Source organism: Heterodontus francisci, chromosome 8 (assembly GCF_036365525.1).
Source record: "Heterodontus francisci isolate sHetFra1 chromosome 8, sHetFra1.hap1, whole genome shotgun sequence".
Classification (NCBI taxonomy): domain Eukaryota; kingdom Metazoa; phylum Chordata; class Chondrichthyes; order Heterodontiformes; family Heterodontidae; genus Heterodontus; species Heterodontus francisci.
The window spans coordinates 108,561,933-108,583,381 of record NC_090378.1 but is presented as its reverse complement, the minus strand read 5'-3'; the positions used below and the strand labels follow the sequence as shown (position 1 = coordinate 108,583,381).

Sequence of the window (21,449 nt, the reverse complement as noted above, 5' to 3'; positions counted from 1 at the left end):
GCATTTTGTATCTGTAGGCGTCAACCAAATTAGAGTTTAAATTTAATAAATTTCAACTTTTCTTCTTTAAACCTTTGCCTTATGGTTGGAAAGCCATGAGCAAGGGTTCACCAAGGGGGAGCTAAAAACACAATGTTTTAAAAATTAAACCCTGTAATGGTAAGACCAGGTGAAGGCTGAGAGGGACCCCTAGACACCTTTCTCACCTGGTCATAACAATAGAATTGTACAAAGATGGGTGTCAGGTAAGAAGATTGGACAGAATATTTAAAAAACAGCAAAGAATGACAAAAAGAATAATAAAGAGGGACAAATTAGAGTATGAGAGAAAGCTAGCTAGAAATATAAAAACAGAAAGTAAGGGTTTCTGTAGATATTTTAATAAAGAAAAGTTAACAAAGTGAACATTGGTCAAATAGAAAGTGAGTGTGGGGAATTAAAAGGGAAAAGGTGATGGCAGATGAATTGACCAGGAAGGAAACAAAAATTAGAACAAACTGAGGCCAGGGCACATTTGATGAGAAGGGAACAGGTAGGGAATTCCAGAGTACACAAGACAAGCTTTATAGGACAGGAATATAGCTATGAACAAATAGCCTGAAATAATACAATGGAGGGAGCAAGGAACAAGGCATAACCTGATGTCAGAGGAGTCAAGGATATGCATCAGTACTTAAAGTTGGGGGAGGGACGATGAACAATCTAAAGGAAGGATGAGTAGCTTAAAGTCAATTTGCTGGGTTATATGGCACTCAAAAAGGACCAGAGGGAGTTAGAGTGGTTGATTTTGTTATAAGGATGTAAGGTCAGTGATTTAAATAAGTTGTAAATTGTGAATGATTTAATCAGGGAAAGTGGCAAGTAAAGCAAGTCAACAGTTGAGCTTCAAAGTGATCAAATACATTGAATAGAGTGGTCCTGGGGAAAGTAGTAAGTGGAAATAAGTGGCCTTGGGAACAGAATGGATATGGTGGAGGAAGCTCAGCTTAGAGCTGAGTAGTACGCCAAGATTTTGTACTCCCAAGCTAGCTTGAAGTGGCAACCAGCAATTTATCAAATCAAGACTAAAAGGAATGTACGAGCAGATGACAACCAAAATTAATGACTTAACTGAGCTGGATGAAATTTTGGTTCATTAGGATTTTAATTTCATACAGGCAGTCAGCAGTTTAGCAACAGTCTTTGGATAATGGAGCATGCAGACCAGTAGTATTTGGCAGTGTACATGAGCAACCTAATCCCTACCTTCCTAATATCACCTCAGGTTAGTTCACAAAAGAGCAAGGGCCAAAAACAGATTTCTGGGGTAAACCAGAGCTGATTTTATGAACAGAGGAAATGATGTGGAGGCACTCTGAGTTGCAACAAGTACATTCAGAGACAACAATGCCACAGAGCTGTGTTGCAGAGGAGTAATATTGAAGGGGGATGTTTTGTTCAAAGACATGGATCCTCACAATTCAAATATAGCTTATGGATATGAGTAATGCTCACTGGTGGGGAGCAGATTTTACAATCTACACAATGACCCCATTATAAATGGTCCCCTGTCAAAATTACTGTCACCCACCTTCTCAAAAACCTACTTTCAACCATTTTGTCCTCACTAGTGATGATCCCATCTGCAATTTCTCTCTACTCTCCAAGGAACATAATCATGTTGTCTCCTGGAAGTGTGCCCATCTTTCCCCACAACTCCGTCTTAATCCCTCCAATTCGGCTACTGCCCTTCCAACAGCTCTGAAATGGCTGCAACAAAAGTAACAACTGACATCCTCTGTAATTGTGACATGAGGCATTATCGCGCCTCATTCTCCTCAACTTCTCATAGAAACATAGCCTCCTCCTGTGCTGTAAGAATCTATTTTGCCTATTGTGCCTGTTCCAGCTCTTCAAAACAGCCATCCAACCAGTCTTACTTCCCTGCTCTTTCCCATTCAAGTATTTATTCAATTCCCTTTTGAAAGTTATTACTGAATCGACTTCCACCACCCTTTCAGGCAGTGCATTCCAGATCATAACAACTCAGTGCATTAAAAAAATTCTTCTTAACTGCCAAAAGGCTTCTAATGGGATTAGTGTAGGATTAGTATAGATGGGTGGTTGATGGTCGGCACAGACTCGGTGGGCCAAAGGGCCTGTTTCAGTGCTGTATCTCTAAACTAAACTAAACAATTAAACACGAAGCCGTGGAGATTCAGGGTAAACCCTAGGAATGAACAGAAACTGATGAAGATGGGAAACGAGCTTGCATTAGATGAATTATGTCAGATTGGGGGGGCTCTCTTGTCTCTGACAGCAGTTGACCGTACCATCCTCCTCTAATGTCAACTCTGTGGGACACCATCTGAGCAATTGCTTCCCATTTCCACACCGTCAGCTCCACAGTCAGCTTGGGGTTCATCCCTGCTCCCACCTATTCATCATCCACATGCTGCACCTTGGTGACCAGAGCTGCACACATGATCAGCTTACATATGCACACCTATGAAACCCGGCTCTACCTCCCCACCTTGAAACTTAAACCTTTTTTTTGCTATTATCCTGCATGTCCAAGATTCAGTCTTGGATCTACTTCCTCCAGCTTAACATTTGGAAGACAAAAGTCATCCTGCTTGGCCCCATCACAAACTCCATTTCTCCAATACTAACTCCACCCCAATCTCCTGCCACTGCCTCAGGCTGTTCACAACCTCAATGCCTTATTGGATTCTAAGGCGACGTTTCCAACCACATATTTGCTCCTTAGATAAGACCGTCTACTTCCACCTTCAATCCTAACCATACCCCTTTGCTGCTCAAACGCTCGTACATACTTTCATTACTTCAAACTTCAGTGCTCCAATATTTTCCTGGTAACCCTCCTATCCTTCACCCTCCATAAACTCCCACTTTCAAAACTCTGCTGCGCATATCCTATCCCTACCAAGTTCTGTTCACCCATCACCTCAATCCTTGCTGAGCTACAGTTTCCCGATCGCACGCAAGACTAAAACTCTTGTCCTTGCCATTAAATCCTTCCATGGTGTCATCTCACCCTATCTCTGCAACCATTTTCAGTTCTACACCCCTCTCTAAAACAGTGCTCCTTTGAATCCTACCTCTTTTGCATCCCTACCTCCCTTTGCCACCATTGGCTGTCTAGGTACCATTTTCTAAAATTCACTCCCTAAAACCCACCAACTCCCATTGCTCCTTCAAGACTCTGAAACCCACCTCTTTAACCAAGCTTTTGTTTACACCTCCAAACTGAAGTAGCGCAAGTTTAAAGAAAAAGCACCACAGTCTGCAGGGAAGGAAAATGTGTATTAAAGCCAGGCAAGCTAGTCTAGGAGCATAGGAACAGGAGTAGGCCATTCAGCCCCTCAAGTCTGTTCCACCATTCAATGATCTCTAGCTTAACTCCATGCACCTACCTTTGTTCCATAATCCTTAATATCCTTGCCCAACAAAAACCTATCAATCTAATTTTTCAATTGCCCCCTAACCTCAACTTGTTTTCTTTAAACATGAAATCCAAGGAAGGGCCAGACAATTAGCGTGTCATACTGAAAGGCCTACTGATAAATCACTGAACAGGCTAAAGAATCAGGGGGACAGCCCACCCATAAGCTGGGTACACAGAGAAAAGGGACAGAGAGACACATGAACAATTAATTAACTCGCTCAGTCTGGTAAAAAGCCCAACTGACAGAGAGGAAACCATGTTCAGCCCAGAGCTGGTCAGAATCAGAAGGCTGACCAGAGAAAAGTTAAGCAAACCCATCAATAGGAATAATGTGGTGCATTTATTTTTACTTCTCTTTTCCTCTAGAAGGGTTCCATAATTAGTTAAATCAAGGTGAAATTCAATGACATTTGTCATTCTGTACATGCACTAGCTACCTGTAAAATAAAGCAGCTTCACTAAATGGGATTTGCTCTGATTTTCTCTCATTAAATGTTCCAGTCTACCTTGTGAAAAATGGAGTTGTGTGTAAGAGAGGATATCCAAGGCATGAAGGGGTCCTGCCTGTTACAGCCCTGTGTTATGTAACTGTATAGTTACATACTGAGTGATGTGGACATGCGCTTGGACCCAAGACGTTTAGACAGACTGCCTACAGGAATCATCAGCACTGCTGTACCCAAGGAGCTACCAACAAAAAAATATGGAGCGCGTAGGTATATTAGCACATTTTTCTACATTAAACCTTTTGGAACTTCCTGAAACGTCATGAAAGGCAATATACAAATCCAAATTCTTTTTTACATACATACAAACATATGAATTAGGAGAAGTAGGCCACATGCCCCTTGAGCCTGCTCCACCATTCAATAAGATCATGGCTGATCTGATTGTAACCTTGACTCCACATTGCTGCCTACCCCAGATAACCTTTCACCCCCTTGCTTATCAAGAATCTATCTACATCCGCTTTGAAAATATTTACAAGACTCTGCTTCCACTGCCTTTTGAGGAAGAGAGTTCCAAAGACTCACGAACCTCAGAAAGAAATTCTCCTCATCTCTGTCTTAAATGGGTGACCCCTTATTTTTAAATAGTGCCCCTAGTTCTAGATTCTCTTACCATGGGAAACATTCTTTCCATATCTGCCCTGTCAAGACCCCTCTTATATGTTTCAATCAAGTCGCCTTTTACTCTTCTCAACTCCAGCGGATACAAACTTAGCCTGTCCAACATTTCCTCATAAGACGACCTGCCCATTCCAGGTATCAGTCCAGTAAACCTTCTCTGAACTGCTTCCAACGCATTTACATCCTTCCTTAAATAAAGAGACCAACACTGTACATAGTACTCCAGATGTGGTCTCACCAATGCCCTATTCAATTCCCCTCACAATCAACGATAACATTCTATTAGCTTTCCTAATTACTTGTTGAACCTGAATACTAACCTTTGGTGATTCATGCACTAGGACACCCAGATCCCTCTGCATCTCAGAGCTCTGCAATCTCTCACCATTTAGATAATATGCTTCTTTTTTATTCTTTGTGCCAAAATGGGCAATTTCACAATTTTCTACATGATACTCCATTTGCCAGATCTTTGCCCACTCACTCCCTATTTCGCAGCTTTACAATTCACATATAATGAATATTGCATTACAGTAAAAATAGGAGATAGAATTAAGGCGGCCCAGATGAACAGCTTGTTAGACGCAAGCTATTATTTTCATGAGTACTCACCAAAAAAGATCAACCTTCCTTTGTTGTCATATTGAGAACAAGATCAGCTCATAACTCTACCCCTGAAATTAAAATAAGATATTTGAATGTTAAATCCTGTACCAGATAAGAGATTTTACAATATGTAACACACATTTAGTCACAAATTATCAGACCAATTTCCCATCAACACTTCCCCCGCACAACCAACATTCCTCACACACAAGCATTGATCATGGGATTAGGACCTACCATTTATATCTACACAGGTTTTACAATATGCCCAAATTAGCTTGCCTTTTTTGTGCTCTATGTAACAAAGTCCAAATTATATTGATATTATCTGAGCCAAATCAGTTCACAAAAGGATAAAGTACAACAGGAGTGCTATAATTAACTCAAATTTGCCAGAGTTAATGATGAAGTCAGGCATGGTGATGGATTAACCAACACAACATTATTCAACTTTAAACAATGCTATCACTAGGTTAAGTACTGAGGATTACAGTAAAATAATTGGATGCAAACTAACCATCAACCAACATAGCGTAACAGCAGTTTAAGTGTATCATTGCATTAGTTGAGTTTTCCTTACATTCAGTGTCCATTTGTTACTTTTCCACATGGTGATACCACCAAGGGATCGGCACAGAGAGCTGGTGAAGGTGGTAAGAAGGGGTTTTAAGGGTTAATGTCTATCTGAAGTTCAGTTTTTTTCTTCAATTTAGCAATTAACTAAAAATTACTCCTTCAGCTAAGAGAAGTAAAGTTTTATTCCAGCATTAAAACTGGGATATAGAAGCTTCCTGGGAGCAGCTACAGCTAGTAACTTAGATAACTGGCTTAAACTGGTTTTCAGAAGCTTGAATCAGTTGTTTTTCGGAAAGTATAAAAGAAGGGCTTCCTCAGTGTTGCTGTGGGTGGGTGGGAGTTCGGAGAGGGAGGTGCTTCTTGCTTTCTGTTTCTACCTTTTTTCCAGCCTCCAGTAGCTGGCTCTTACTTCAGTACAGGGGAAGATGATGATTGGTGAGTAACTGGTAAGTTATTCTATTTATACTCATTGTAATAAATAGTTTTTAAAGTTACGGTATGGCAGGTCAGCTTGGCCAAGTGGAATGTACATCCTGCGTTATGTGGGAAGTCATGGATGCACCATGTGTTCCAGACAAACACATCTGCAGGAAGTGTCACTGGGTTTCGGAACTCGAGCGGCGGCTAGAGTCACTATTGTGCATCTACGAGGCGGAAGACTACTTGGATGACATGTTCAGGGAGGTGGTCACACTGCAGGTTAGGAGCATGCAGGCACAGAGGAACTGGGTGACTGTCAGGCAGTCTAAGAGAACCAGGCAGGTCGTGCAGGAGTCCCCTGAGTCTATCTTGCTTGCTAATCAATTTTCCATTTTGGATACTGGTGAGAGCGATAGTTTATCAAGGGAGTGCAGCCAGAGCAAAGTCCGGGGCACCACGCGTGGCTCAGCTGCACAGGAGGGAAGAAAGAAGAGCAATAGTGATAGGGGGTTCGATAGTCAGGAGATCACACAGACCTTTCTGCAGCAGTTAACGTGACTCCAGAATGGTGTGTTGCCTCCCCGGTGCCAGGGTCAAGGATGTCATGGAGTGACTGCAGGACATCCTTCTGGGGGTGAACAGCCAGAGATCGTAATCCACATTGGTACCAATGGCACAGGTAGGAAGAGGGATGAGGTCCTGAAAGCAGATTTTAGGGAGTTAGGAAAGAAATTAAAAAGCAGGACCTCAAGCACCAAACTCAGGATTACTCTCAGTGTCATGCGTTAGTAAGCACAGAAATAGGAGGATTGACCAATTGACCACGTGGATGGAGAATTGGTGTAGAAGGGAGGGCATCAGATTGCTGAGGCATTGGGACCAGATCTGGGGCAGGTGGGACCTGTACAAGAGGGGATGGGATATACCTCAACAGGACTGGGACTAATATCCTCGCAGGGAGAAATGCTTGTGTTGTTGGGGGGTGTGACCAGCTCTTTCTTTGAAACAGCATCTTCTGGGGAGGATTGTTGATTCTTCAAAGCTTACGAGACACACTCGGTGGGGAGGAGGGTGGAGTGCTGTCTCTTACAAAGTGAATGGCTCGCAAAATACTTTGATCATCACTATTGACAAAATCCATCTCGCTAATTGAATCAGGGAGCACTCCCATTGTCTCTATATGCAACTGTCTCTTGGAATGCAAATGTGCAGCCATGTTTTAGCTGTTCAGCTCTGTGGTCCTTTTAAACAAGTTATGTTCAATACTGAGTAAAAAGGTCAAGTAGTGTCCATATGACGACATTAATATGTTTCCATTTGGCAGGTGTGGTTTCCGTCATAGCATGTTAACCTTTATCACAAAAAGGATGAGTACAAGAGTAGCAAAGACTAGCTTCAAATGTACAGAACCTTGCTTAGACCACACCTAGATTATTGTGTGCAGTTTTGGTCCCCTTACCTTAGGGAGGACATTATTGCCTTCGAGGGAGCGCAACAGAGGTTCACCAGACTTGTTCCCAGGATGGCAGGACTGTCCTATGAAGAGAGATTGGGGAAACTGGGCCTGTATTCTAGAGTTTCGAAGAATGAGAGGTGATCTCATTGAAACCTACAAAATACTTAAAGGGATAGACAGGGTAGATGCAGCCAAGATGTTTCCCTTGGTTGTGGAGTCTAGAACCAGGGGACACTATTTCAAAATAAGGGGAAGCCACTTAGAACAGAGATGAGGAAAAATTTCATTACTCAAAGGGTTGTGAATCTTTAGACTTCTCCACCCCAGAGGGCTGTGGAAGTTCAGTCATTGAGTAAGTTTAAAGCAGAGATTGACAGATTTCTAAATACCAATGGCATAAAGGGATATGGGAGTAGTGTGGGGGAAAAAGGCACTGAAGTGGACGATCAACCATGATCTATTAAATGGCTCAGCGGCTCGAAGGACTGAATAGCCTACTCCTACGTTCCTTTCTGTGCACGGAGACTTAAGCTATTAAACGAACAGTTGTGATACACATTACAGTTTTAATAAGGTACAATTAAAAACAATCTTCCGAAACTGACCAGCTTCCAATGAACACTACTGGCTTTGAGATCTATTTCAAAAGTTCTTGTAACTCCTTTAAACTCCTCCTAAACCAAGCATGACCTTAAGTATCTTGAATTTAGCTAGGCAAATCCCATTCAGGGAGACATAACTATCAACAACCAATGAAGATAATCATTCCAGTCAAATGGGACACCTTATAAAGATGACATTCAACTTATAGGTATTTATTAGAAACAATAATTTGATTTTATTTGATAAAGAATAGGCTCCAATTAAATGTTATATTCTTTTCTTCTGCACTGCACTTAAATCATGGTAAGGAACACTGACTTCTGCAGTCAAGAATATCCCATAATTTTTCTTGGGACATGAACCTTATCTAGCCAGACTGCAGCTCATCAATCAGTATTTTGGTCTGCAGTTTGCTCCAATGCAGGTCTTGACCGAGAACATCTGGCGATACCGGGATACAACACTTATTTATATCTAAGATTATCCAGCATGCAAGGGATTGACCCTTTTAGCTTTCTCAGATGCTTTTAAGTAGTCTGTCCAAAATACCCATTATTTCCTATAATATCATTTGACAGAATCAGTTCCCATTCTGAAAACTAACTACATAATTTCAAATCATACGTGCATGGGATCGGATATCATAAGGGATATGTAGCACAATGGAATCGACAACAGTCTTTCATCCCAAAGACCAAGGTTAAAATTAACCCAGACTGATTGATATCTGTTTGCTGGTGTACAGATCAGTCTGAAATCAGTTTAGGCAGTCTAAATCCACTGCACAGTACAAAACTACACCTAAAATCAATATTAAACTTGCAACTCATTCATCAAGACCACAATAACCCCTCAGCTTCAGATGACTATTCCAGCAAATAGAGAAATATTGCACTAATGGAGGAGGAGGTTCTTTGAGTTCGGAGCCTAGGCACATCAATGCAGCAAAGAGGGACCTTACACAGGATTTCCCATTACTAAATTACAAAACTGACACGAGAATGCTCCACAATTGATGCTTGGAAATGGAAAGCATTTCATTCTACAGCACTAGCATACTTTATTCTCATGAACAGTAAATTCCAAGTTTGAAAGAAAATATAGCATTATTCCAGTACAGGTTCCTTTACCAACATACGAATTAGGAGCAGGAGTAGGCCACTCGGCTCCTCGAGCCTACTCCACCATTCAATAAGTTCGTGGCTGAACTGATTATTCCACATTTCCACCTACCCCCGATAACTTTCCGCCCCCTTGCTTATCAAGAGTCTATCTACCTCTGCCTTAAAAATATTCAAAGACTCTGCTTCCGCCGCCTTTTCAGGAAGAGAAGTCCAAAGACTCACAACCCTCAGAGCAAAATTTCTCCTCATCTGTCTTAAATGGGCGACCCCTTATTTTTAAACGGTAACCCCTAGTTCTAGATTCTCCCACAAGGGGAAATATCCTTTCCACATCCACCCTGTCAAGACCCCTCAGGATCTTATATGGTTCAATCAAGTTGCCTCTTACTCTTCTAAATTTCAGCGGATATGAGCCTACCCTGTCCAATCTTTGCTCGTAAGACAGCCCACCCATTCCAGGTATTTGTCTAGTAAACCTTCACTGTACTGCCTCCAACGCAGTTACGTCCTTCCTTAAATAAGGAGACTAGTACTGTACACAGTACTCCAAATGTGGTCTCAACAACGCCCTGTATAGTGAAGCATAACCTCCCTACTTTTGTATTCAATTCCCCTCGCGATAAACTATTCTATTAGCTTTCCTAATTACATGCTGTACCCTCATATCAACCTTTTGCCATTCATGCACTAGGGCACCCAGATCCCTCTACATCTCAGAGCTCTGCAATCTCTCACCATTTAGATAATATGCTTTTTTATTCTTCCTGCCAAAGTGGACAATTTCACACTTTCCCACATTATACTCCATTTGCCAGATCCTTGCCCACTCACTTAACCTATCTATATCCCTTCGTAGCTTCCTTATGTCCTCTTCACAACTTACTTTCCTACCTATCTTTGTGTCATCAGCAAATTTAGCAACTATACTTTCGATCCCTTCATCTAAGTCATTTATATAAATTGTAAAAGTTGAGGCCCCCGCACAGATCCTTGTGGCACACCACTCATTGCCAATCAGAAAATTATTTATTTATGCCTACTCTGTTTCCTGTCAGCTAGCCAATCTTCTATCCATGCCAATATGTTAACCCCTACACTATGAGCTTTTATTTTCTGCAAAAACCTTTGATGTGGCACCTTATCAAATGCCTTCTGGAAATCTAAGTACAATACAACGACCGGTTCCCCTTTATTCACAGCACGTGTAACTCCCTCAAAGAACTCCAATAAATTGGTTAAACATGATTTCCCTTTCACAAATCCATGTTGACTCTGTCTGATACCTTGAATTTTTCTAAATGCCCTGCTATAACGTCTTTAATAATAGCTTCTAACATTTTCCCTAAGGCAGATGTTAAGCTAACTGGCCTGTAGTTTCCTGCTTTCTGTCTCCCTCCCTTTTTGAATAAAGGAGTTACATTCGCTATTTTCCAGTCCAGCAGAACCTTCCCCGAATCTAGGGAATTTTGGAAAATTAAAACTAACGCACCAACTATCTCACTAGTCACTTCTTTTAATACCAGAGGATGAAGTCCTTCAGGACACGAGGACTTGTCAGCCCACAACTCCAACAATTTGTTCAGTACAACTTCCCTGGTGATTATAATTTTCTTGAGTTCCTCCCTCCTTTCCATTTCCTGACTTACAGCTAATACTGGGATGTTACTTATATTCTGAACAGTGAAGACCGATGCAAAATATCTATTTAATTCATCTGCCATCTCCTTATCATCCATTAATTCCCCAAACTCACTTTCTATAGGACCAACACTCACTTTGTTAACTCTTTTCTTTTTTAAATATCTATAGAAACTCTTACTATCTGTCTTTATATTTCCAGCTAGCTTTCTCTCGTACTCTAATTTTATCTTCTTGGTCAATCTTTTAGTCCTTCTTTGCTGTTTTTTTATATTCTGTCCAATCTTCTGACCTGCCTCACATCGTTGCGCAAATATAGGCTTTTTCTTTAAGTTTGATACTATCTTTAACTGTTTTAGTTAACCACGGACGGCGGGTCCCACCCTTGAAATTGTTCTTTCTCGTTGAAATGCATCTATTCTGTGTATTCTTAAATGTCTGCCACTGCATCTCTATTGACCTATCCCTTAACCTGATTTGCCAATTCACTTTAGCTAGCTCTGCTTTCATGCCCTCATAATTGCCCTTATTTAAGTTTAAAATACTAGTTTTGGACCCACTCTTCTCTCCTTCAAACTGAAAGTAAAATTCAATCATATGATCGCTGCTACCTAGGGGCGCCTTAACTATGAGGTTGTTAATTAATCCTATCTCATTGCACAATACCAGGTCTAGTATAGCCTGCTCTCTGGTTGGTTCCAGAATGTATTGTTCCAAGAAATTATGCCAAAAACATTCTATGTACTCCTCATCTAAGCTACCTCTGCCCATCTGATTTTTCCAGTCTACATGTAGGTCAAAATCCCCTTTGCCAATTTAAAATTACATACAAAAATTGTTTCAGAATAATTATTTTTATTTATTCTTTCATAGGATGTGGGCATTGCTGGCAAGGCAAGCGCTTATTGCCCATCCCCAATTATCCTTGACAACTGAGTGGCTTGCTCAGCCATTTTAGAGGGCAGTTAAGAGTCAACCACATTGCTGTGGGTCTCAAGTCACATGTAGGCCAGACCAGGTAAGGTTGTCAAATTTACTTCCCTAAAGGACATTGGTAAATCAGATGGGTTCTTAAGATAATCAATGATAGTTTCACAGCACCATTACTGAGACTAGCTTTCAATTCCAGATTTTAATTAATTATTCGAATTTAAATTCCACCAGCTGCCATGGTGGGATTGAACCCATGTCCTGTGGAATTAGTCCAGGCCTCTGGATTAGTAGTCCAGTGCCATTACCACTATGCACCGTCTCCCCCAAATTGACAGTTAAGTTTCCATTTATAATTTACTACTCAGTCATTTTTGTGCTAAGGAAACTAAATTGTCCAATAATTTGAATTAAGCACTAAAACACAGTTGTAGGAACATGGCATTAAAAACCTGAATTATCAGGACATTTTAATAATCGGTGTACTTTTTTTTATTCATTTGTGAGATGTGGGCGTCACTGGATAAGCCAACATTTATTGCCCTTGAACTGAATGGCTTGCTAGGCCATTCCAGAGGGTATTTAAGAGTCAACCACATTGCTGTGGGTCTGGAGTCACATGTAGGCCAGACCAGGTAAGGATAGCAGATTTCCTTCCCTAAAAGGACATTAGTGAACCAGATGGGTTTTTACAACAATTGACAATGTTTTCATGGTCACCATTAGACTAGTTTTAATTCCAGATTTATTAATTGAATTCAAACTTCACCATCTGCCACAGTGGGATTCGAACCCATGCCCCCAGAGCATTAGCCTGGGCTCTGGATTATTAGTCCAGTGACATTACCACTATGCCACCGCCTCCCCCTGGACCCCCAAACCTATTTTCTCCGTTTAGAAAGTACACTGTTATATCCTTTTTAGATCCAAAGTCAATGACCTCACATTTGCCTACATTGAACTCCATTTGCCACAGTTTTGTCCATTGACTTAATCTATCAATACCTCTTTGTAATTTTATACTTCCATCTACATTGCTTACAATACCACCTATCTTTGTGGCATCGGCAAATTTTGATATGTAGCTTTCTATTCCATTATCCAACACAGATCCTTGCGGGACACCACTAGTCATATCATGCCAATTGAGTACCTGCCCATTGTCCCTACTCTGTCTCCTTCTGCTCAATTTCCTACCCAGGTCAATAATTTGCTTTCAATTCCATGAACTTCAACTTCAGCTAACAGTCTCTTAGGAGGGACCTTATCAAATGCCTTCTGGAAGAAATATAAATAACATTCATAGGCATTCCCCTGTCCACTACTTTAATCACATCTTTCAAAAAATTCAGATTCGTCAAGCATGACCTACTGTTATGAAAGTGCGATTTTAAAAAAAAATTGAGGACTAATATTTTAAAATTATGGACATTGATTTATTTAGGAAAACTGAAAAGATTCCATGGGTGTGTTTTTTTTAAAACAAGGGTCACTTAGAAGTCTTGTTTGAAAACAAACATTTACAGGATGTCACACGCCTTAAGCTCAATAAACAGAAATCGTGGTGACTTGGTGGAGATGTTTACAGAGAAGTGACATGTCAAGATTTATGGTGGTCAGGAGATTTCACTTTTGGGATATTGTTTTGATTTCAGTTGGGGTGTGGACTGTGTTGAAAACAACTGGATTTGTAACCAGCTGAAAAACACCCAGTTCCTCTTTCTCGATCTCTTTGGAAAAGCCCTGCAAATCCAGTGTGAGAGCTAAAACCCCGATGCTGCATTTCTTCTGAGACGCTCCTGGAAGGCCTGCCAGGTTAATTCTCAATGCCACCTGGAAAGAACTGCTCCAGAAAAGATCCCAGTGACCCATCTACGTGTACTCGGATGCCAGACTATATGCTATTTTTGGGACACAACATATCTCATCCTTTTTCTTCAAGAATTAACAAGTATTTGGCCGAAGTATTTTTTTTTTGTCTTTTTTTGTAAAGGACCTCTGCAAGGAAAATCTCTTTTTTTCCTTTAACCAGTGTGTGAGTGAGTGTGCATGTTGGGTATTTAAAAAGAGAACTTTCATATTTCAATCTGCGTGTTAATGCTTTGCTTCGTTACTGGATAAGTCTTGTTTTACAATAAACTGATAATCTTGTTTATTAAATAAACTTGGTTGGTGCATTTTATTCTGGGATAAAGAATAGAGTATCTGATTGACCATATCGGTAACTGGGTAAACATTTAAATATATGTTGTGACCTGTGGAGAAGTGGAACTAGAAAAGACAATGCACTCCTCCCACCTTGGTCATAACACTACCCTTTACAAATCTATGCTGGCGCTCTCCGAGCAGGTGAACATTTTCAAGATGTTCAGTCACCCTATCCTTAATTATTGCCGCTAGCAATTTCCCGACAATAGATGTTAGGCTAATTGGTCTATAATTCTCTGATTTTCCTCTGTCACCTTTCTTAAATAGTGGAGTGACATGTACAGTTTTCCAATCTAAATCCAGATTTGAGAAAACTTCGGAAGATTATAGTTAGGGCATCTGCAATGTTCTCAGCTACTGCTTTTAAAACCCTGGTATGGGAACCATCCAGTCCTGGGAACTTGCCGCTCTTTAGTGACATTAATTTCTTCATTACTATCTTGCTTATGTTAATTTTGTTGAATCCCTGGGCTGAATTTACAGACCCCCATGATGTCGGGGGTCGTGGCCACGGTGGGGGGGTGGGGGGGGGGCAGAAAATGCCTCCTGCAGAAGCCCACCATGGGCCTTAGCACCAGGATGACCTGGCCCAATATAGCCAGCAGGGGCGAGGCCTCATGGTGGCCCCCCCCCCCCACCCCCGGCCGCTCAGCGACGGGAAACAACTTAACATATGTCAAATAATGTAAATGCTTTCGGATTCCCGTCCGAGGTTCTGAGGCTGAACATTGGCAGGGAGGGGGAAGCAGGTAAGCTATTCAGTGTGGGGGGTGGGGGGGAGTGGTAGGGGATGGTGGGAAGGGGTAAAGATTTAAGTTTATGAATTTTGGGTGGGGGGAAACATCAGGTGCACAAGCTAAGTATTTTGGCCGGGGGGTGCTGGGGGGGGGGGGGGAAAGAGGGCAAGGAATTAAATCTATAGTTATTGGGTGGGGGCTGGAGAGGGTGAGGATCAATGTAATTAATTTTTACAATCATTTCTCCTTTAAGTATTTAAACTGCAAGTTAGGGCTCGAAGCCCTTTAAAAATGGCGTCAGCGCCTGTGCAAAGGCAGCTGACGCCATTGCCAAGGACGGACCACCCGCTCCCTCCACGTCATAATATCGCAGTGGCTCCGGAAAACGCGGCCCGCCTTTATGGCGGTCCCGTGTCCCTGATTTGCTGATAGTTTCCTTGGAATGCCTGGAATGATGATCTCTTCCTCTCCTGTAAATACTGTAAATTAATTATTCAGTGTGTCTGCCATTTCCTTATTTTCACTGACAACATCACCATTATGTGTTTTCAGGGGCCCACATTGCTTCAGACCACCATTGTTTTTATATTGTAATTGTAAAAGTTTTTTGTGTTTATATTGATATCCCCTTGTAAGTTTCTTTTCATACTCCATTTTGTAGTTCATCCAAAAGTCTGCTAATTGTATCTGATCCCACATTAAGTGCCACTGCCATTGTGAACTTTTATAGGTTTTCTGTTCCCCAATGTACTTCATTCAGCATCATCACTCTCACTTATAAATTATTATAGGCATCACCACTTCACCTTTAAAACCTTCTCTAGTTCTTTGAATCTAGCTCACATAAGTTACTATGCTTTATTATGGTACTATGTTACCACTATCCAAGGCCCCAACACTCCTTTCAGGTAAACACAGAGATTTACTTGTACTTATTACAATTTCGTGCACTGTGTATTCGCTGCTTACAATGTGGTCTCCTCTACATTGGGGAGACCAAACGCAGATTGGGTGACTGCTTTGCGGAACACCTCCACTCAATCCGAAAGCATGACTCCGAGCTTCCAGTTGCTTGCCATTTCAACACACACCCCCTGTTCTCGTGCCCACACATCTGTCCTGGGCTTTCCGCAGAGTGTTCCAGTGAACATCAACACAAGGTCGAGGTACAGCACCTCATTCACGGATTAGGTACACTACAGTCTGTCGGACTGAACATGGAGTTCAATAATTTCAGAGCATGACAGGCCCCCCTTTTTATTTTCAGTTTTTTTTCTTTTTTCTTTTTATTTTTATTTGTTTCATCATTCATTTTTCTTCCCATGTGCCCGCCCACTGTTTTTTTTCTTGTTTGTGCTTTGGGCCAGGACTGTTCATTTTCCTGTCCATTAACACCCTCTCTGCACTAACGCTTTGTCTTTTAACTCACTATTAACATACTGTTTGCCTATGCTCCATGACATTCTTGTCAGTTATTCTGTGACCCTGTCCTATCAACACCTTTACTTTTGTTATCTCTTGTTTTATTTGCTTAAAACCTATTACATTTCTAACCTTTGCCTGTTCTGATGAAGGGTCACTGACCTGAAACATTAACTCTGCTTCTCTCTCCACAGATGCTGCCAACCTGCTGAGTATTTCCAGCATTTCTTGTTTTTATTTCACATACTTCACTTTCTGGCTCTAGATTCCTGTGCATTCCCTCTCCTCCTGCTCAACCACTGGTGGCAGAGCATGAATTTTCACACTCTAAATTATTTCATAAATTTCTCCTGCCTTGACACTTGGCTCTCCATTTTGATAAGTCTCTCCAAAATGTAAGCTTCACGGCTTCACTTATTTCCCTATTTCTTCTCCTATTGCTGCTCAGCATCATTTCTCCTCTCCTCTGTGAAGCATATTGAGGCTTTTACCTGAAAAGTATTTTATCAATGCAAGTTACTTTTCTTGAACTACTCTTCTCGAATTTGAATTGAGGAGAATTGTTAAACAGTACATAGTGAGTTTTACTTGACCCAGGAAACTTGAATTAATGTCCCAAGTAGAGAAGTTTCCCAAGAAAAATATCCCTAACAGGGAAAACAAACTTTCAGCCAAAATCAAACACTCTCATTGACAAAGTAAAGTCATTGATAAGACTGGACTTCCAAGTAGACGACAGTGCAAACAGCAGTTTTGGCTTCAGGTTTCCCATCAAGAGCAAGCACAGCTCTTACGAGAAAACCACAGGGCTGGGTGGTAGAGAGGAAGATAAGATCGGGAAACCCACAAATCAAAGAAAGCTCAATTTAGCTTAGCTCAATGTTCCACAGCTGCTGAATGTTTGCTTTCAGGTTTTGCTGGTCAGGTTGTGTGCAGATTCTAGCTTTCCAACCGATTTAGCAGCCCCAATAGGGTCAAGCAGGCCTGTGGTATCTTCCTTACAGCTTGGATTGAGGACATCACAAAATACATAAATTCAGATTGTGCACATGGTACGGGGTTTGGGTGGTTCCCACTGTTCAACTTCCACCTGACTACAGCGTGTGTTTTATTATTACAGTTTAATCCCTTTGTGTTTTATTTGTCAAAAAAAAGGCATCAGGTTTTCTTGTAGGTTTAAAATAGAAAATCAATTATTTATCAATACTCCTTAACCCCGAAACTGTCGCAACTGCATCCACTCACACAATCTCTCACCACACACAAAACACAAAGAACAGACAGATAGAGAGGAAAAGGGGTAAGTGACTGAAAGTAGGAGTAGGTTTCGGGGGTGGGGGGCACGGTAAACTTGTTGAATTCTCTCTGAAGTCAAGTTCTCAATTGCAGGCCTGAGGCATTTGTAGCTTTCGCTCTTGATTGAAAGTTCAGTTGAAGACAGTGGATCACTTCTATTTCACTGTTGTATAATTGCAGATGTAGAATTCTACAGCAGGACGCGACCCTTCTGGTTTGCTGGATGTTCTCCCAGCCCCTTAGTTGGAAAAGCTGTTTGGAAGCTTCCTGCTGCACGTCTCCCCTTCTCTCTCTAGGCTGCCTTTGAAGATAAAGATTTGTTTCATCTCGCCTCTGCTGCAAGGCAGGTATTTGCTTCCCTGTAGTGACCAACAATTGCCTAGAATGTGGCTATTTCACACCTTCTTTGCTTCAGAAGAACCCATTCAATTCAAAAGTGTCTCTTGATGGGTTCAGGATGAAAATAATTTGGTTACGATGTTTCCACTTCACACCTTCTTAGTTTCAGAAGTTTCATTCAGTTCGAGAATATTTCAGGATGGCTGTAGGATGGGTGCAGTTGACACCTTTTAGCTTTGAAGATATTCCTTTATCCCTGTCAGACAGTTTGAATATACAAAAGCTAAGTCTTTTAAGCTTCGGCAACCATTTTGGAGCACATTCTTTTAAAAAGTGAACAAAGATCCATTTTTAAAAGAAACTCAGTTTTAATAACTCTTCAGTTTTAGTCCATAATTTTTCATTGTTGCAGCTCTTGCACATATGACAAGATATACATCTAAATTTGTACATTGGACAAGCTTTTCAACTTGAGGAAGCTGTAACCTTGATAAATGTCAGTTAATTGCTCATTTACAAATTCTTGTTTGTCGATGTCTTTGCACTTGAAGCACACAACTGGATCTGCAACTGATTGTTGCCAGAGTTCCTGTAGTTCACAATTAAGGACTTAACATCAGCCTTGAGAAAAAAAGATAACAACTGAGTGTTGCCTGGGATGACTCAAACAACCTGGAAGACAAGTCTGGAACAGCACTGGTAGAAGCATGGGAGCATGCCCTCACCACTGAGGAATAGTATACACCACATGATGTAAGGGATGCCACTTGGTCAGACAAGATGCAGGCAAATCTCCAGGAATACCAGGGCACCAAAATTGAGACAGATTAGGTAAAACAGAGGCACAAATTTTGACAGAGTAGCAGTTTAATGAAAGGGCACATGCACAGTTAGTCCAGAGGTAACTAATTTCCCACAAGATGATCTTGCTGCTTCTCCATTTTAATTTAACACTGAAGGAATAGCATTTGGCAAATCAGTTTACCTGACAATGCCACAGCCCATCCACGCTTCATTGTGTCTCCAACTTTGGAAGCGAAGTTTCAAGCGACAGGACAAGGAGGAACAACAAGCCCTTTCATACACCACCATAAAGAAGGGCAGATCTGCAGCAGAGGGGCAAGCTTCAGTGGTTATGAGGATAGACAGAACTAGAAGAGCCCAGGGCTAGCTTCAAAGAATATAAAACAGACTTGCAGGTATTTGGTTCAAAGCTATGAAAGATTGGAGCAAAGTCCTGGCACCTGTTCCTGAAGGAGTAAATGTCAGGCAGTGCATGCAAATTAATTAATTCGGGGGTTGGGGTTCGGGAGAGTTGGAAGAGGGGAACAGAGTTATATCACGGTAGCAAACAACAGGAGGAGTTGTTATATCCACAATCTGATTAATTCACTGTGTCACCTTGAGATCCATTGATGAATGCCAACCACAAACTAAATAGCAATGTCAGGGGATCACCAAAATACGCTAATCTTGCATCTATAACATTAGACGTACAACATTATATTACAGGCAAACAAAATATTTGTTGATTTATAATTAAACTTGTACAATCAACTTAAACAATCTGGAGAGCAGTCTGAAACAAGAGTTGTTGGGTACCATATTCAATTGTATTCATCTGAATTAACAAAGAAGTCAAAATGTTTTAACAGGTGAATTCTGCAATCTTATATGTGCTCTGCAGAATGGCCTGGAAGCTTTGTTTCCAGCTATAGAACTGCTGTAAGGCAGCTTGAAACAGAAACAGTGTGTGTGGAAATGCCCCCGCAGCCACATTGTGAATGGATGCAGTGTGCAGCATACAACACTCTACTGACCACACCACTACAGGGAAAATTCTACACATTCCCAGCCAACAACTGACCAGCAATTTTAAAACTTTAAAAAGGAACAAAGGCCAAATCAATACCAGAAAAGGTGTACAGATTTCTTTCTTTAATGACATTTAGGATCATGTTTTGAGGCCAGAACAATATACTTGTCTATTAAGCAATATTATTCCAGCTCCACCACATCTCCAATATATCCATCGTCTTGAGTAGATGTAAAAGATCCCATGGCATTATTTCGAAAAAAAAGCAGGGGAGTTATCCCCAGTGTCCTGGTCAATATCTGTTGGTGGGTTTATTTGATAGGCAGGGCCTGGCACAACTGTGAGATGACAGTGGCTAATTAGATATTTTAAAACTTTATTTTAACATTTGGGTACTGAGTGTACCGAGCATAATTTTTTATCCATCTGATACAAGGCACCTGGAGTAAGGTCCTCTATTTAGGAGGGCGGGGTGGAGAGATGAGGTGCTGCACATTCACCCACCCCTCTCATGAACCACAGGGGGTCCAATTTTTTTTAAAACAATGAACTTCTGAAGGAAGATTCCTGCGGCACATTTTGGGGTAAGTTCTAGCGGATGGAAAATTGGGAGATTCAATTGAAATACCAGAGAACTGTTTTCCCGAGGAGTTAAATTGTGTTGATTTCCTATTTGGTACCACCACTGATGTGCTCAATACCACTTATTATTCCAAAGCTATTCGTCGTACTAAAAATGAAGATTCACTAGATTTGAATGAAAAGGTTTTAGAAAAGCAGTCAGGTGAATTAAAAGAATACATCAGCGTTGCCTCTACACACAAAGATGACAATGATAACATTCTGTACCCTCCATAGTTTCTACACAGTCTAACTCCAATGCGGGTGCCACCGCACAAGCTCAAACTCAAGGAAGCAGTTATAATGTTGCGACAAGACTTTAATCCTAATCAAGGAATTTATAATGGAACAAGAATAGTAGTTAGGAATCTGGTTTCTTCGATGATGGATGCTGAAATTATAACAGGCAGATTTCAAGGAAATAGAGAGTGTTTATTTCTCAATTGAGAAAACCGTTCTCCAGTATTTCAATTGAATCTCCGAATTTTCCAACCCTAGAACTTAACCCAAAATGTGCCCCAGGAATCTTTCTTCAAAAGTTCATTGTTGTTTTAAAAATAAAATTGGCCAACCTCTGGTTCATCAGAAGGGTGGGTGAATGTGCAGCACCTCATCGTTCCACCACCACCACCACCCCCACCCCCCACTGTAAACAGAGGACCTTATATCTTTCTCCAGTGCCTTGCAGCAGATGGATAAAAAAAATTGTTATACTAGGTATACTCAGCACCCGAATGTTAAAATGAAGTCTTAAAATATCTAATTAGTCATTGAGCCCCATCAGATGTAAACCTGCCTTTTCAACTCAGGAGAAAAAGTTCCTAGTTAGACTTTCATTGACAATAAACAAGACACAAAGCCAGACTTCTGACAAAATTTGTATCTGTATTCTTAGGTCTGTGTTTGCACATGGACACCTATAAGCAGCTTTTCCAGAGTGAGAAGCTTGGGATGGATGATATGGGAGGAGTTGGAGGGAGGAGATAGCAACAGAGGGGTTGCATGGGACAGCTGGAACTGAATAGGATGGGGATGGCCTGAGAGGCAAGGGATGACTTGTGAGGGGTGAATGAGATAAT

General features: G+C 41.1%; 1 protein-coding gene across 9 annotated transcripts in view; it reads right to left on the bottom strand.

Annotated features, from left to right (window-relative positions):
- fam20b (FAM20B glycosaminoglycan xylosylkinase) overlaps positions 1-21,449 on the bottom strand; it is a 209,623-nt gene that overhangs the window by 165,768 nt on the left and 22,406 nt on the right. For 6 of the 9 annotated variants that reach the window (XM_068037900.1, XM_068037894.1, XM_068037896.1 and 3 more), the window contains one exon: positions 5,191-5,252. The exons of 1 other annotated variant lie outside the window; for it this stretch is intronic. The gene's annotated coding sequence lies outside the window, so the exon portion shown is untranslated. Of the gene's footprint in view, positions 1-5,190; positions 5,253-6,716; positions 6,880-21,449 lie in introns of all 9 variants that reach the window. 2 more of the 9 variants (XM_068037893.1, XM_068037895.1) reach the window with 1 other exon arrangement.